We start from the raw sequence: 14,074 nt of genomic DNA on the forward strand, positions 1-14,074 counted from the left end.
GAACCCAGGATCCTTCAGTCTGCAGGCCTGCGCTCTATCCACTGAGCCGAATCGGCTTGGCCATCATCATTACCTTTTAGAGCCGCTCTATTTTCTACCTGTAACTCCATGCTTTTCCCTCTAGGTGGAGAGTCTGATTCAACTGCACACCCAGCCAGAGGTCGGAGACTTTCATGCAGAGGCCAGGCTTTAATTATCCAGGCTAAACGAAGAATTGAACAGTTGCATAGACTTTCTTCAGTGGGTTTAACTGACCTAATTATGTTTTTCTCTGCGGTGGAGACTAGAAATTTTTTAAAAATATATTTTATTGATTTTTTACAGAGAGGAAGGGAGAGGAATAGAGAGCTAGAAACATTGATGAGAGAGAAACATAGATCAGCTGCCTCCTGCACACTCCTCACCAGGGATGTGCCCGCAACCAAGGTACATGCCCTTGACCGGAATCGAACCTGGGACCCTTCAGTCCGCAGACCGACGCTCTATCCACTAAGCCAAACCTGTTTCAGCTGGAAATTTTTTAACAATAGATGCAGACATTAACATTACATCCTGAGTCCACAGCCCTAGAATGTGATCCAGAAATTATTGTAAACTATCCACAGACAAATTGGATAATGTAAAACAGTATTAAGTAGAAATTTACTCAATGAGAAAATTTAATTGTTTGCCAATTGGTTTAAGGAGGCTTAAAACAGGGAGAAGTAGGCCCAGCTGGTATGGCTCAGTGGTTGAGCATCAACCTATGAACCAGGTAGGAGGTCATGGTTCAATTCCTGGTCAGGGAACATTCCCAGGTTGCAGGCTCAATCCCCAGTGTAGGCCTGTAGGAGGCAGCTGATCAAGGATTCTCTCTCATCATTGATGTTTCTATCTCACTCTCACTCTTCCCTTCCTCTCTGAAATCAATAAAAAACAAACAAACAAAAACAGGGAGAAGTAGATATATTGCTAGAGTCTAAATGGGAAAGAATGGTCAGCACGCTAGATTGCAGGACTGTCTAGATTCACACGTAGACTGTGAAGACAGGACTTTTAAGCAATGCACCATATAGGTCTTTAAAAACTGCTAGCTGATGATAAGAGTGTGGTTTGATATAGTCAGGTTATTACAAAGAATGTTCTCTGCCCCCTTAGCAGCTAACATTCTAAAGCAAAGGTTCTCCTACTTCTTCAGGTGGCAAAGTAATTGGAATGCACCATGCTCTTAGCAAAACAGTAACACATATATACAGTAATACCTATATATATAAACAGTAACACATATATACAGTAATACCTATATATATAAAAGCCTAAGCGACTGAACAACTGACCAGTCAACTTGTCGCTATGATGCACACTGACCACCAGGGGGAAGATGTTCAACACAGGAGCTGCCTCCTGGTGGTCACTGTGCTCCCATAGCTAACCTTCTGCAGGCCCTCCCCCCGGCCGGTTGGCCCTGATTGGCCCCCATTGCCGGCCAGGCCGAGGGACCCCACCTGTGCATGAATTCATGCACTGGGCCTCTAATATATATATATATATATATATATATATATATATATATATATATATATATATATATATATTTGTCTCATCTTATTCCCTCAAAAGATTTAAGGTTGCTTAAAAGAAAAACATAAATACTACTAGATAACATATGTTAGAAGTATGAGAGAAAGCAGTGACAGAGAGAGGTAGGCACCTACACAAGGAAGCAAGAAAGAGGATGACATGATTGTGCCAGTCACCTTGCTATGGGCTTGGGTTTAGCAGGAAGTGGTGTTTGTTTTTTTAATAGCAGATGCAAAAAGAAAAAGTGTATTAGTTATACAATAGCATGTCCCCCCAAAAAAAATATTCAAAAGAGGCACATTTCTTTAAATTGAAATTAAAAATAAATCCCTCCCAAGGGTCCACAAAAGAGGTCACCATGCAGTGCAGAGCATCTGAGCAAGAGCAGGTTCAACAATGCTGTTTCCTGCGCATCCTCAGGATTCTCATCTAAGCGCAGCTCAATAACAACAAGACCTGGAAGGCCACACTGTGGGGTCCAAGTGCATGGCTCTCCGCTGGTCTGGCTTAAGCCAAAGGCAGATTTTATAGTTTCTAAAGGAAAATCGTTTTCCTTCAGACAACAGCTCATATCATAACTATTTTCTCTATGTCATAGTTTTGATAGCCATTCCGTACCAGTGAGCTCAAGATTGTAAACTTTGCAAAGTATAACAATTGAATTTGTGCAATGGTGTTATGCTCTTACACCAGAATCCATTAAGAACAATTTGTAGTAAAGCCAAATGTTTCAGAACAATTAATGAGAGAAAACAATTTAAATGGAGAAAATCATTTCCATTCACCTAATTTTTGCCTGTAATTGTAGAGTAAAGCAACATTCTGTTTTGGTAATAGAAGACCATAATCTGGCTCTCAGAAGAATATTCATATGAAACACATCAACATTGTGCATACAGACATAATTTGACTCTTATTTATAACAAGTGGCCCAGTGCATGGATTCATGCACATTGAAAGGGAAATACTCGGAAGAAATATTTTCATATTGCTATTTGCCTTTTCTCCCTCAGCACCTGGGAGCCGGGCGGCAGCCCCGACCTCCCGCCGCTACTGCTGTTCGCCATCTGCAGGGTGATCAGCAGGGCGATTGGGCGCCCGCCTGGTTCCCTCAGTGCCTGGGAGCCAGGTGGCGACCCCCCCCCCATCCCCCGCTGCCGCCGCTGGTCACCATCTGCGGGGTGATTGGTGGGGCAATTGGGCCCGTGCTCACACCTGCCTTGGCCTGGCGACACCCACTCACCTGTTCCACTATCCTGCCACGGTCCCCTTCTCATTGGGGCCCATCGGGGCTGGCAGCACCTCCACTGCCGCCTGCTGCCAGTGCCACATCACCAATGCACGCCATGTTCTGCACCGCCCCCTGGTGGTCAGCGCACGACATAGTGAGCAGTTGAACTCCCAGTGGAGGGGACAATTTGCATATTAGGCTTTTATTATATAGGACTAGAGGCCTGGTGCACGAATTCATGCACAGGTGGGGTACAGCCGGCCTGCCCCAATCGGGGCTGATTGGTCTGGGCTGGTGGTGGGGAGGGGGTCTCAGGAAGTTGGCCCACCGGCCTCACCCCCTGGTCGAACTCCTGGTCCAACTCCCAGTCAAGGGGACAATTTGCATATTAGCCTTTTATTATGTAGGATTTATTTCATTGTGCAAAGATTAATCATTTCAAATCATCCTCTTTCCTGAAAATGAATATAACATGTTTGATATATTTCAATTCAGTTAAACAAATATTCACCGTTACTCATTTATAGCAAAAGAAGTCTATCTACTGCAGAGAAGTGCCTGGCAAATGAAGAGTCCTCAAGGAATAATAGACTTATCTACAAATGTCTACGTATTAAGGCCTGGTTTGAGCAATTACATATTAATTTCTTCTTAACCGTTAGCTCCTTAATATTTTATGGTTTGCCATCATGTTAATGCTCAGTACAAGAGACTCTAAATAAATAGTTTCTCCAGAATTTGAAATGGTTTGGACTCTTGCCTTGATTTTGAAACATAAATAATGCTATAAGCTCCATGGACAAGGTGTTTGCTTTAAGAAGGTGGCATTTATCAAGACTAAAGCTTTGCCAATAAAACCAGGTTTATATTTAACTACCTCTCCCCATTCTCCCCTCCATCACACACCCTTTTCCCTAATACTTCACTAACTGTACTTTCTCAATACTCACAAGATGCACGTTTTTTTCTCTCTTTTTCTTATTAAGAGAACTTCTTTAAAAGTATTGTGTGTTTTTTTATTACCTACAAGACACATCTTAGCCCCCTTTTAAAGTGCTGGCCTACTTAAACCTAAAACCACACTTTAAAAAACATCCTTTCTACTCATCTACTCCTCTGCTGATGGGCACTTGGGCTGTTTCCAAATCTTAGCTATTGTAAATAGCATTGCTATGAATATAGGGATTCATATATTCTTTCTGATGGGTGTTGCGGGTTTCTTAGAATATAGTCCTAGAAGTGGAATTGCTGGTCAAATGGGAGTTCCATTTTTAATTTTTTGAGAAAACTCCATATTATTTTCCACAGTGGCTGCACCAGTCTGCATTCCCACCAGCAGTGCACTAAGATTCCCTTTTCTCCACATCCTCGCCAGCACTTGTCGTTTGTTGATTTGTTGATGACAGCCATTCTGACAGCTGTGAGGTATTACCTCATTGTTTTAATTTTCATCTTTCTGATGATTAGTGATGTTGAGCACTTTTTCATATGTCTCTTGGCTCTTTGTATGTACTCTTTGGAGAAATGTCTGTTTAACAGTATGTCCTCTGCCCATTTTTTGATTGGATTGTCTTCCTTTTGTTGAGTTGTATGAGTACTTTATATATTTTGGAAATTAACCCCTTATCAGATGTATCATTGGCAAATATGTTCTCCCATAGGGTGGGCTCCCTTTTTGTTTTGTTGGTTTCTTTTGCTGTGCAGAAGCTTTTTATTTTGATGTAGTCCCATTTGTTTATTTTCCCCTTAGTTTCCTTGGCCCTAGGAGATGTATCCATAAACATATTGCTATGAGAAATGTCTGAGATTTTGTTGCCTATGGTTTCTTCTAATATTTTTCTGATTTCATGAGTTACATTTAATCCATTTTGAGTTTATCCTTGTGTATGGTGTAAGTTGGTAGTCTAGTTTCTTTTTTTTTTTTTTTTTGCATCTACCTGTCTAATTTTCCCAACACCATTTATTGAAGTGACTTTCTTTACTCCTTTACTCCATTGTATGCTTTGCCTCCTTTGTCAAATGTTAACTGAGTGTAATGGCTTGGGTCAATTTCTGGGTTCTCTGTTCTGTTCCACTGATCTGTATCCTGTGGTACATTTACGCAATGGAACACTATGAGGCTGTAAAAAGAAGGATATCTTACCACTTGCAACAGCATGGAGGGACCTGGAGAGTATTGTGCTAAGCAAAGTAAGCCAGTCAGAAAAAAATAAGTATCACATGTTCTCGTTTATATATGGAAGCTAATGAACAAAATAAACTGATGAAGAAAATAGAACCAGGGACATAGAAGCATGGAACAGACTGTCAAATCTCAGAGAGAAGGCAAGAGTGAAGGGAGAGGGGAAAGGTTAACCTGGGAACTTATCTATATACTAGAGGCCCAGCGCACGATTCAATCGTGTGGGTAGGGTCCCTAGGCCTAGCCTCCTGCGATCAGGGCCATCTTCTGCCTGTTCGCCAGTCCCCAGGCCCAATGTGCCTCCGCCGCCGCCACTGAGCTGCCAGGCTGTTGGGATCCCCAGCTCATCCCCAGCCGCTGCCGCTGCTGCTGGGGCTTGAGGCGCTGACGAAGGGGAGCACGGCAGGGGATCCGGGTGCGGACAACCGGCTCCCCGCCTCCGATGGCAGCGGAGCTGGGTGTCCAGAGTGTCCGAGGCAGCCCCCCTCAGCGGCCGCCAATCCAGCCGTTGAGAGGCAGGGCGGGGAGGGGCAGGAGTCCCGCGCCTCTCAATGGCCGGATATGCCACCCCGAGTCCCGCCCCCCAGCCTCCCACCGCCCAATCGTGGGCGTAGCGGAGTGATGGTTATTTGCATATTGCCTTTTTATTATGAAGAATATAAAAGACTAATATGCTGAGTGTCCGACCACCCAGGTAATGACGTCGCATAGCAACACATGGCTTCCTCTCCCTAGTGACCAGCCTCCTTGCAGTTTCTTCAGCCCAGGAACACAACTTGTTTTACAGCCAGGTGGAATCCTATTTTCTTTTCATTAGCCAGAAAACAGAGATTTAGAAAGCTTAGAAACTTGACCCAGCTGAAAAGAAGTAAGAAATGGTGGACCTTGAAAATGACTTCAGGTTTTTTCACTGTGCAGAATATAGTCAAACACTGCTGCAGTTAAATATTTTAATCTTTGTTCTCCCTGTGTGATCCTATATAATAAAGAGATAATATGCAAATTGACCATCATGCCCTCACACAAGATGGCTGCCCCCATGTGGTCACAAGATGGCCACCACAACATGGCCAGCAGGGGAGGGCAGTTAGGGGTGACCAGGCCAGCAGGGGAGGGCAGTTGGGGCAACCAGGCCTGCAGGGGAGGGAAGTTCGGGGCAACCAGGCCTGCAGGGGAGGGCAGTTGGGGGTGACAAGGCCTGTAGGTGAGGGCAGTTGGGGATGAACGGGCTGGCAGGGGAGGGCAGTTGGGGGTGACCGGGCTGGCAGGGGAGGGCAGTTAGGGGCAACTGGGCCAGCAGGGGAGGGCAGTTAGGGGCAATCAGGCCAGCAGGGGAGCAGTTAGGCATCAATCAGGCTGACAGGGGAGTGGTTAGGGGGTGATCAGGCTGGCAGGCAGAAGCGGTTAGGGGCAATCAGGCAGGCAGGCAGGCAAGCGGTTGGGAGCCAGCAGTCCCAGATTGTGAGAGGGATGTCTGACTGCCAGTTTAGGCCCAATCCCTGTGGGAGATTGGAGAGGGTACAGGCTGGGCTGAGGGGCACCCCCCTCCTGTGCACAAATTTCGTGCCCGGGCCTCTAGTCTACAATAATAATCTACTTCGTGTTGATATTTATTGCTGTGTTGCTGACAATTACCTGAAAAAGAAGTTGGGGTGCTTCACTGGGCTGGAAAATGTTTAGCTAAATCAGAAAGCAGGTCTAATTAAGCAAGTTTATCCTTTATCTATAAAAGGCTAAGTTGACTTGCACATGCACGATACATATAAAACTTGCTGGCGCCAGTCGTGTGTGTTTCCATCTGTCATTGTCAATCATTAATTTGGTTGACACTTCTATTATGGAGAAAGGGTGAATAGCAATATTAAAATATTTCTTCTAATTAATTTCCTTTCAATGTGCACAAATTCGTGCACTGGGCCACTATTATGCATATATGCATAGCCCATGGACACAGACAATAGTGTGGTGAAGGCCTGGGAGGGGTGGGTGCAGGTTGGAGCGGGTCAATGGAAAAAAAAATCAAAGGGTACCTCTGTAATACTTTCAACAATAAAGATAAATATTTAAAAATAAACAGTATAGAAATGTATAAAGTAAAGGATAAAAAATAAAGTATATTATCTGTTCTTTCCCTAAAAAAAATAAATTAAATTAAATAAACACGCTTTTTAATGATGTGCTGAAGTTTCTTTCAAGCTAAATTTGTATAAATGTGGAGGGATGTCAAATTTGATGGCTGGAGGGACAGGCTTCTGGCTGATTTCCTAAATCCTCCTCCTACCTCTTGATTTTCTCTCCCTGACCTTCGGTCTGCCTCAGTCTTTGGACTGTCAAAGATCTGTTAGTAAACATTAGCAGCATTTCCTTTCTCCTCTCTTCTGTCTTTTTAATTTCCCCTTTCCTTTTTCCAGATAAAATGACCTTTTTGTCACGTCTTTTTCTCCTTTGTCTCTCTATGGAAGCTTGCATTCCATTTCATTTCATCGTCAGTTGTGAGCTAATATCTCCTCAGTCAGTTCCTGTATTGGCTGCTTATAAAGTGCCAGGCACTGTTCTAGGTACTGAAGAGAACAAGAGACCAACTCCTCCTCTAATGGCGTTTACTGCATGTTGAGAGACACATACAGTAAACAATAAGAACAACACGTTAGATGTCAGACAATGTCCAGAGGCAAAAATACATTCGAGGAAGGAATATGGTGTTTGTGGACAGGAGCAGGTCAATAATGTTAAATGGCATGGCCAGGGAAGGCCCTGGAGTGGAAGGTGACATTTAAGCAAAGACTAGGAGGAGGAGAGGCAGTAAATGGCACAGGTGTATGGGAGAAGGAATTAGCAGGCAGAAAGAACACCTGTAAAAGCACGCAGGGGTTGATTCAGGAACAGCAAGCAGACCAGCAGCTGAAACCCACTGAGCAGGGGTGGTGGTGGAGGGAGCTGGGAGGGTGATGTGGTGAGAAGTGGTGGGTGGGTGGGGGAAGGGGGTGGCAGCGCGCCCTTGGCAAGTCCTGGGACTTGTTTCCTCAATGAGATGGGAAGTTGCTGAGGAGTTCTGAACAGAAAAGTGATATGTGAGGTATGCTTTAAATGGATCTTTCTGGCTGCTGGATTGAGGACAGATGGTAGGGGAGCATGGATAGTCACAGGCAGACCCCTTTAAACGCAACCGCAGATAGCCAGATACAGGGATGGTGGTAGCAATAAAGGTGGTGGGATTCTGGATGAACTTAAAACCACGAAATTTGCTGCTGGATTGGGCAGTGTTCAACATAACAGCTGTATGCCCAAACAGTGGGGAATCCTCCCCAGAGAAGCGTGGGCAGTGTTTTTTGACAGCCCTAAAGGATCCTGTCTTTGGGTGCTGATTGGTTGTTAACTGATCACTTTGCACTCCGCTGGACTTCAGCTGCCAATTCCTGTGAGTGTGACCTGAACCTTGTCATCTCTCAGAGCAGGTCCACCTGTTAAACCCAGCCAGCCAGAAAGTCCTGTGGCTCTCACAACCCTCACCCACCCACCGAGGCCTGTTGTTATCTCAACCCCATTGTCTCCCGCCTCCGGCTCCCTCATGGCTTCCCTCCCACGGGTCATCCTTGCAAACCCGCAGAATACTCTGGTCTCTGACCTTCTGTCCCTCACCCATGTCCTGAGAAACCCTCAGCCGTGGCTTCTCCATGGCACAGCCAGGCTGTGGCCCAGAGGCAGGCGGGCTGAGCTGGGCAGTCTCCATGCACATGCCAGTCACTCCCACATAAGCTAGTTTTGACTTTCATACGCTATGGCAGAACCTGTCCCATCCCTGTTTACCCTTTCCTCAGTACATTCCTAACCTCCTAGCACGCAGGAGAAAGAAGTAGATAACATCAAGGAATACTTTCAGTGTTACTCACACTCCTACCCAGAGCCTGTGCACCCACATTTCCATCCACCGGCCCTTCTTCCCGAGGGAAAAGGAGGGCTCCCAGGCCAGACCTGGCCTTTCACTTCTAGGTTCCAGGAGCTCCCCACCTCAGAGGCCTGTTTCAAAAACCCCTGAATCTCATCCTGGTAGTTATACAAGCGTATATATTTGAAGTATACACTTAAAATGGGTGAGGGTTTTTTTAAATATATTTTATTGATTTTTTACAGAGAGGAAGGGAGAGGGATAGAGAGTTAGAAACATCGAATAGAGAGATACATTGATCAGCTGCCTCCTACACACTCCCTACCGGGCATGTGCACATGCCCTTAACCAGAATCGAACGTGGGACCCCTGAGTCTGCAGGCCGATGCTCTATCCACTGAGCCAAACCGGTCAGGGCAAAATGGGTGAGTTTTACTGGATGAAAATTATACCTTAATAAAATTAAGATTTAAAAAAAAAACACACCTGAATCTCTGCTGGTCTGAACACTCCAGCCTCTGACAAGACAAATAAAAGCTCCATTTGAAAGTGTAATCTGTATTTGCTACCTGCACAAACATGAAAGAGTTCCTACTATGATCCCTAGTAGGTTCTCCCCTAAGTGGGAAGCTGACCCACTATGGTACTTAGAAAATAGTAGAACTTATTTGTTAGATCAATGTTGTGCCAAGCACTGTGCATGGCATTTGTCATATCTAACTTCATGTAATCCTCCCAACTCCCCTAAGAAGTAGTTATTATTATCTACATTTTACTTGGAAAGACTGAGTGTTAGAAGGCTACCAAAGGGACCGTGGGGGAAAGGGCCCTAAACCCAGGTCTGTCTAATGCACCTCACCACTAAGCCTTCATATAGGCCAGGTAATGAGGTTTCAGGTGGTGTAGGTACGGAGAGAGAACAGATCAGAACAATCAGCTGCTCACAGGTTTATGCATTTCTCTAGGCTGTGTGAAGCCCCTGTTCTCCTTGTCCTCATTCCCGAGGACACATCGGAGTGCTGCCAAACAAACTATCCCGCCCCAGAATAATTAAGGCGCAGAGTCCTTAGTGGACCACCAGACACAGTACCCTGAATCTGTAGGTCCTCTCTTATATTTCAAAGTAGAAAGAGCTTTTGCCCTGGAACACAGGGCGAGAGCTAGACAAGGTGAAGTTAGAAATACAAACTGATATGAGTTACAGGTGAAAGCATGTATGAATTGTTCTTCTTAAAAGAAATTCATATTCTAATACAGACTTCCAATGTAGATGCAATAGCCTCATATTGGAAGAAGATGACATCTAGGGTTTTCATATCAGAGATAAGTCAATGTCTGGCTTCAAAGCTTCAAAGACAGGCTGACTCTCTTGTTGGGGACTAATGCAGCTGGTGACTTTAAGTGGAAAAGTGCTCACTTACCATTCTGAAAATCCTGGGGCCCTAAGAATTAGGTTAAATCTACTCAGCCTACATGGGACAACAAACCCAGATGACAGCACATCTGTTTACAACATGGTTTACTGAATATTTGAATCTGACCTCTGAGACCTACTGCTCAGAAAAAAGATTCCTTTCAAAATATTGACAATGCACCTGGTCACCCAAAAGCTCTGAAGGAGATGTACAACAAGATCAATGCTGTTTTCATGCCTATTAACACAACATCCATTCTGCAGCCCACGATCACAGAGTAATTTCAACTTCCAAATTTTATTATTTAAGAAATACATTTCATAAGGCTTTACCTGCCATAGCTAGTAATTCATCTGATGGATCGGGGCAAAGTAACTTGAAAACTTTCTGGAGAGGATTCACCATTCTAGATGCCATTAAGAACATTCATCTGTAATAATAAAAGGGTAATATGCTAATTAGACCAGACATCTTCCGGACATCCTTCCTGATAAAGCCAGGGCCTGAGGAAAGCCAGCCAGGGTCCTGGGTGCCTGCGGGCAGCCCGAGGGAAGCCAGCCCGGGTCCCGGATGTCTGCCAGCGGCCGGAGGAGGGAAGCCCGGGCCCCAGGTGCCAGAGGGAAGCCGGTGCCGGCAGCCAGGGGAAGGAAGGCCTACTCTTGCATGAATTTTTGTGCATCGGGCCTCTAGTAATTTATAAAAAGAAGTCAAAATATCAACATTAAGAGGAATTTAGAGGAGGGTAAGTTCAACCCTCATGGATGACTTAGAGGAATTCAGGATCTCAGAGGAGGAAGTAACTGCAGATGTGGTGGAAACAGCAAGAGAACTAGAATTAGGAGTGGAGCCTGAAGATGGGGCTGAATTGCTAGACCTCATGACCAAACTTGAACATATGAGGAGTTACTTCTTGTGGATGAGCAACAACAGTTAAGATGGAATCTGCTCCTGGTGAAGGTGCTGTGAAGATTACTGAAATGACAACAAAGGATTTAGAATATGACATAAATTTAGCTGGTAAAGGTGTGGCAGGGTCTGAGAGGATTGACCCCAATTTTGAAAGAAGTTCTACTGTGGGTATAATGCTATCCAAAGGCATCGCGTGGTACAGAGAAATTGTGAGAGGAGGAGTCAATTGATGCAGCAAAATTCATTGTCTTATTTTAAGAAATTGCCACAGCCACCCCAACCTTCAGCAAGCACCATCCTGATCTGTCAGCAGCCATCACCGTCAAGGCAAGACCCTCCACCAGCAAAAATAATATGACTCACGGAAGGCTCAGATGATGGTTAGCTGTTTTTAGCAATAAAGTATAAGGCGTAGACTTTGTTTTTTGGACAAAATATTATTACACACTTAATATACTACATTAAGTATAAACATAACTTTAATATGCACTAGAAAACCAAAAATTCATGTGACTCGCTTTACTGCAATATTCACATTTTTGCAGTGGTCTGGAACTAAACCCACAATACCCCCAAGTATGCCTGTACTAGTTAATACACAGAAAGAAGAAAAAAAAAGGCATGAATGAAAGTTGAAAGGATAACTCATGAGGTCTGGGAAATGTGTCCGACACAGGTCCAACAAACGTTTATTGAACCACTTCTATGCTGAAAGCACCAGCGTCAACTCAGGGGATACAAAGATAAAGATGACATTCCGTTTCTGAACATAAAGCCCACAGTGGGTGGGAGAGAAGTCATGCGTACAACCACCCGGAATTATTTACCAGGACGATGTGACAAGGGCCGAGCACAAGTACAGGACCCTTGAGTAGTCATGTCCCCTCGTACCTGAATACCTCACCAAGAACTGACCCCGTCCTCTGTATTATAAGGAGTCCATCTAAGACGCCTCGCCCTAGAATTGGGAGGAGATGAAAGGTGAACGTCTGAGTGGGAATTTGGGGGTGTGAGGGCCTGCCCAGGAGGTCCTGAGTCAGTACTCAGATTAAGGGCTGGGAAGAGCATTTCCTTTCTCTCTCCTATCTGAGTAGACTGTAGATAAAATGTTTTGAACCCTTAATTTTCCATTGGAAAGTGTTTTGAAAGAGCTCACCAAGCCACATGGAGAATACATAACTGAATGAGAGGTGAGAAAATAAGCACATGATTGTGTCTGTATCTGTTTATACACTGTTGAGAGGAAGGTGGAGGGTGACACAGAGGAAACATTTGAATTCATAGGGCCTGACTGTGGCTGTGGGAATCTCATGAAGCACTTGATCTACTCCTGGGTCAGTCACGTGGCCGCAGATGAATATTAGATGAGAGCAATCAGCATGCCCTTTAGTTCATTCAGGATTGCCTAACTTATGACTCATTCACAAGTGGTTGTGCCTGCCGTTTTGGGAGGCTGCCACAAGAGGCCACATGCTTTTTATAAAATAGGGCTTAGAACACTTTTCTAAAAAGTGCTATGCATTCTTTAAAAAAAGATAAAGTATATCAGAAGGCAAATTACTTCACCACCTGACTCAGCCACATAGTCCAGTCAGTTCTGGCCTCAGATGTATAATCCATTCTCTGTGGTTGGCCTGACATGAGCAGGCTCTTCAGCTGAGTCACAGCCAGGACTTCCCGCGCTGCTGCCTCATGAGTGACTGTCTGCTCCCCGGGTGCCCCTGGCTATCTCCAGGACCCCCGGGAACTCTGAAGGACGCACCCTGAACCCTGGGCCACACTAACCTAGTTCTCAGAAAAGCACCGTGTAGCAGAGCTGAGACAGCCAGCACAGTGCTGGCAGGTTCGCAGCCCCTGGTTAAGCCCTGCTCAGCTGCACATATTGCTTACACCCCACTGGAGGGGCTTCCCCACACCTCCCCACTTCCCTGCCATCTGGTGAGAGCCCAGCTGCTGGCAGGTTGAGGAAAGCAAATGGGATTTGAGGCCCAGGTCCAGGCTCTGCCAGGTGTTACACTCTGTCGTCACACCCTCAGCATGCAAGGTCATTGGTGTTGACAGATAATGCGTTCCTTCCCCAGACTGAATTTATTTTTGACACTTGGGGACAATCTCCCAGCTGAGTCGGTTGATGGACCTTCTTAGCTGGAAAGGCTTTAAGAGATCATCTGGTCCCAATTCCCATGTTAGAGGACCTGAGTGCCAGCTGCAGCCATTTATCCAAAGTCACACCTCCTGTTTGTAAAAACAACCCGAGCTAGAACTTAGGGCTCCCTATCCAATGCTCTTGTCTGCCGCAGTGAGTTTTATCCTTAGACTGGCTCCTAGAGTGTGTATGATGTCCGCGGACCCCAATGGCCAGGCACTGTTCCAGAGCAGCAAACAAAAACAAAGTCACTACTTTTATGGGACTTTCATTCTAGTGCTCATGCTAGGAAACATGAGAGTACAACAAAGGAATATGTAAAATAGCAAGTGGGGGTGAGTACTAAGATGTATATAAAGCAGGGTAGAAGGACAGAGTGGTGCCAGGATGAGGGTATGTGCTATTTTAAGTAGGATTAAGGTGATAATTAGGCAGAAAGTAGGGAGGAAGGGCATCATGCAAGTTCCCAGGAAGAAACCGTCCCAGGCAGAGGGGGCAAGTGCAGGAGTCCTGAGGTGGGTGCTTGGTGCCTACAAGGAACTCTGAGAAAGCCACATGAGAGGGGAGCTGGAGTAGGAGATGAGGTCAGAGATATACTGAGGTGGAGGGAGCAGACCAGGCAGGGCAGCCTGACATGGTAAAAATTTAGAATTTAATTCTAAAGGCAATGGGGAGCCAGAAGAATGGCATGATTTGATTAGGTGTTAGGAAGACATTCTGGCTGATATGCACATAGAATAGTGGG

This window comes from Cnephaeus nilssonii (genome assembly GCF_951640355.1).
Source record: "Cnephaeus nilssonii genome assembly, chromosome: 21".
In the NCBI taxonomy this organism is placed as follows: Eukaryota; Metazoa; Chordata; class Mammalia; order Chiroptera; family Vespertilionidae; genus Cnephaeus; species Cnephaeus nilssonii.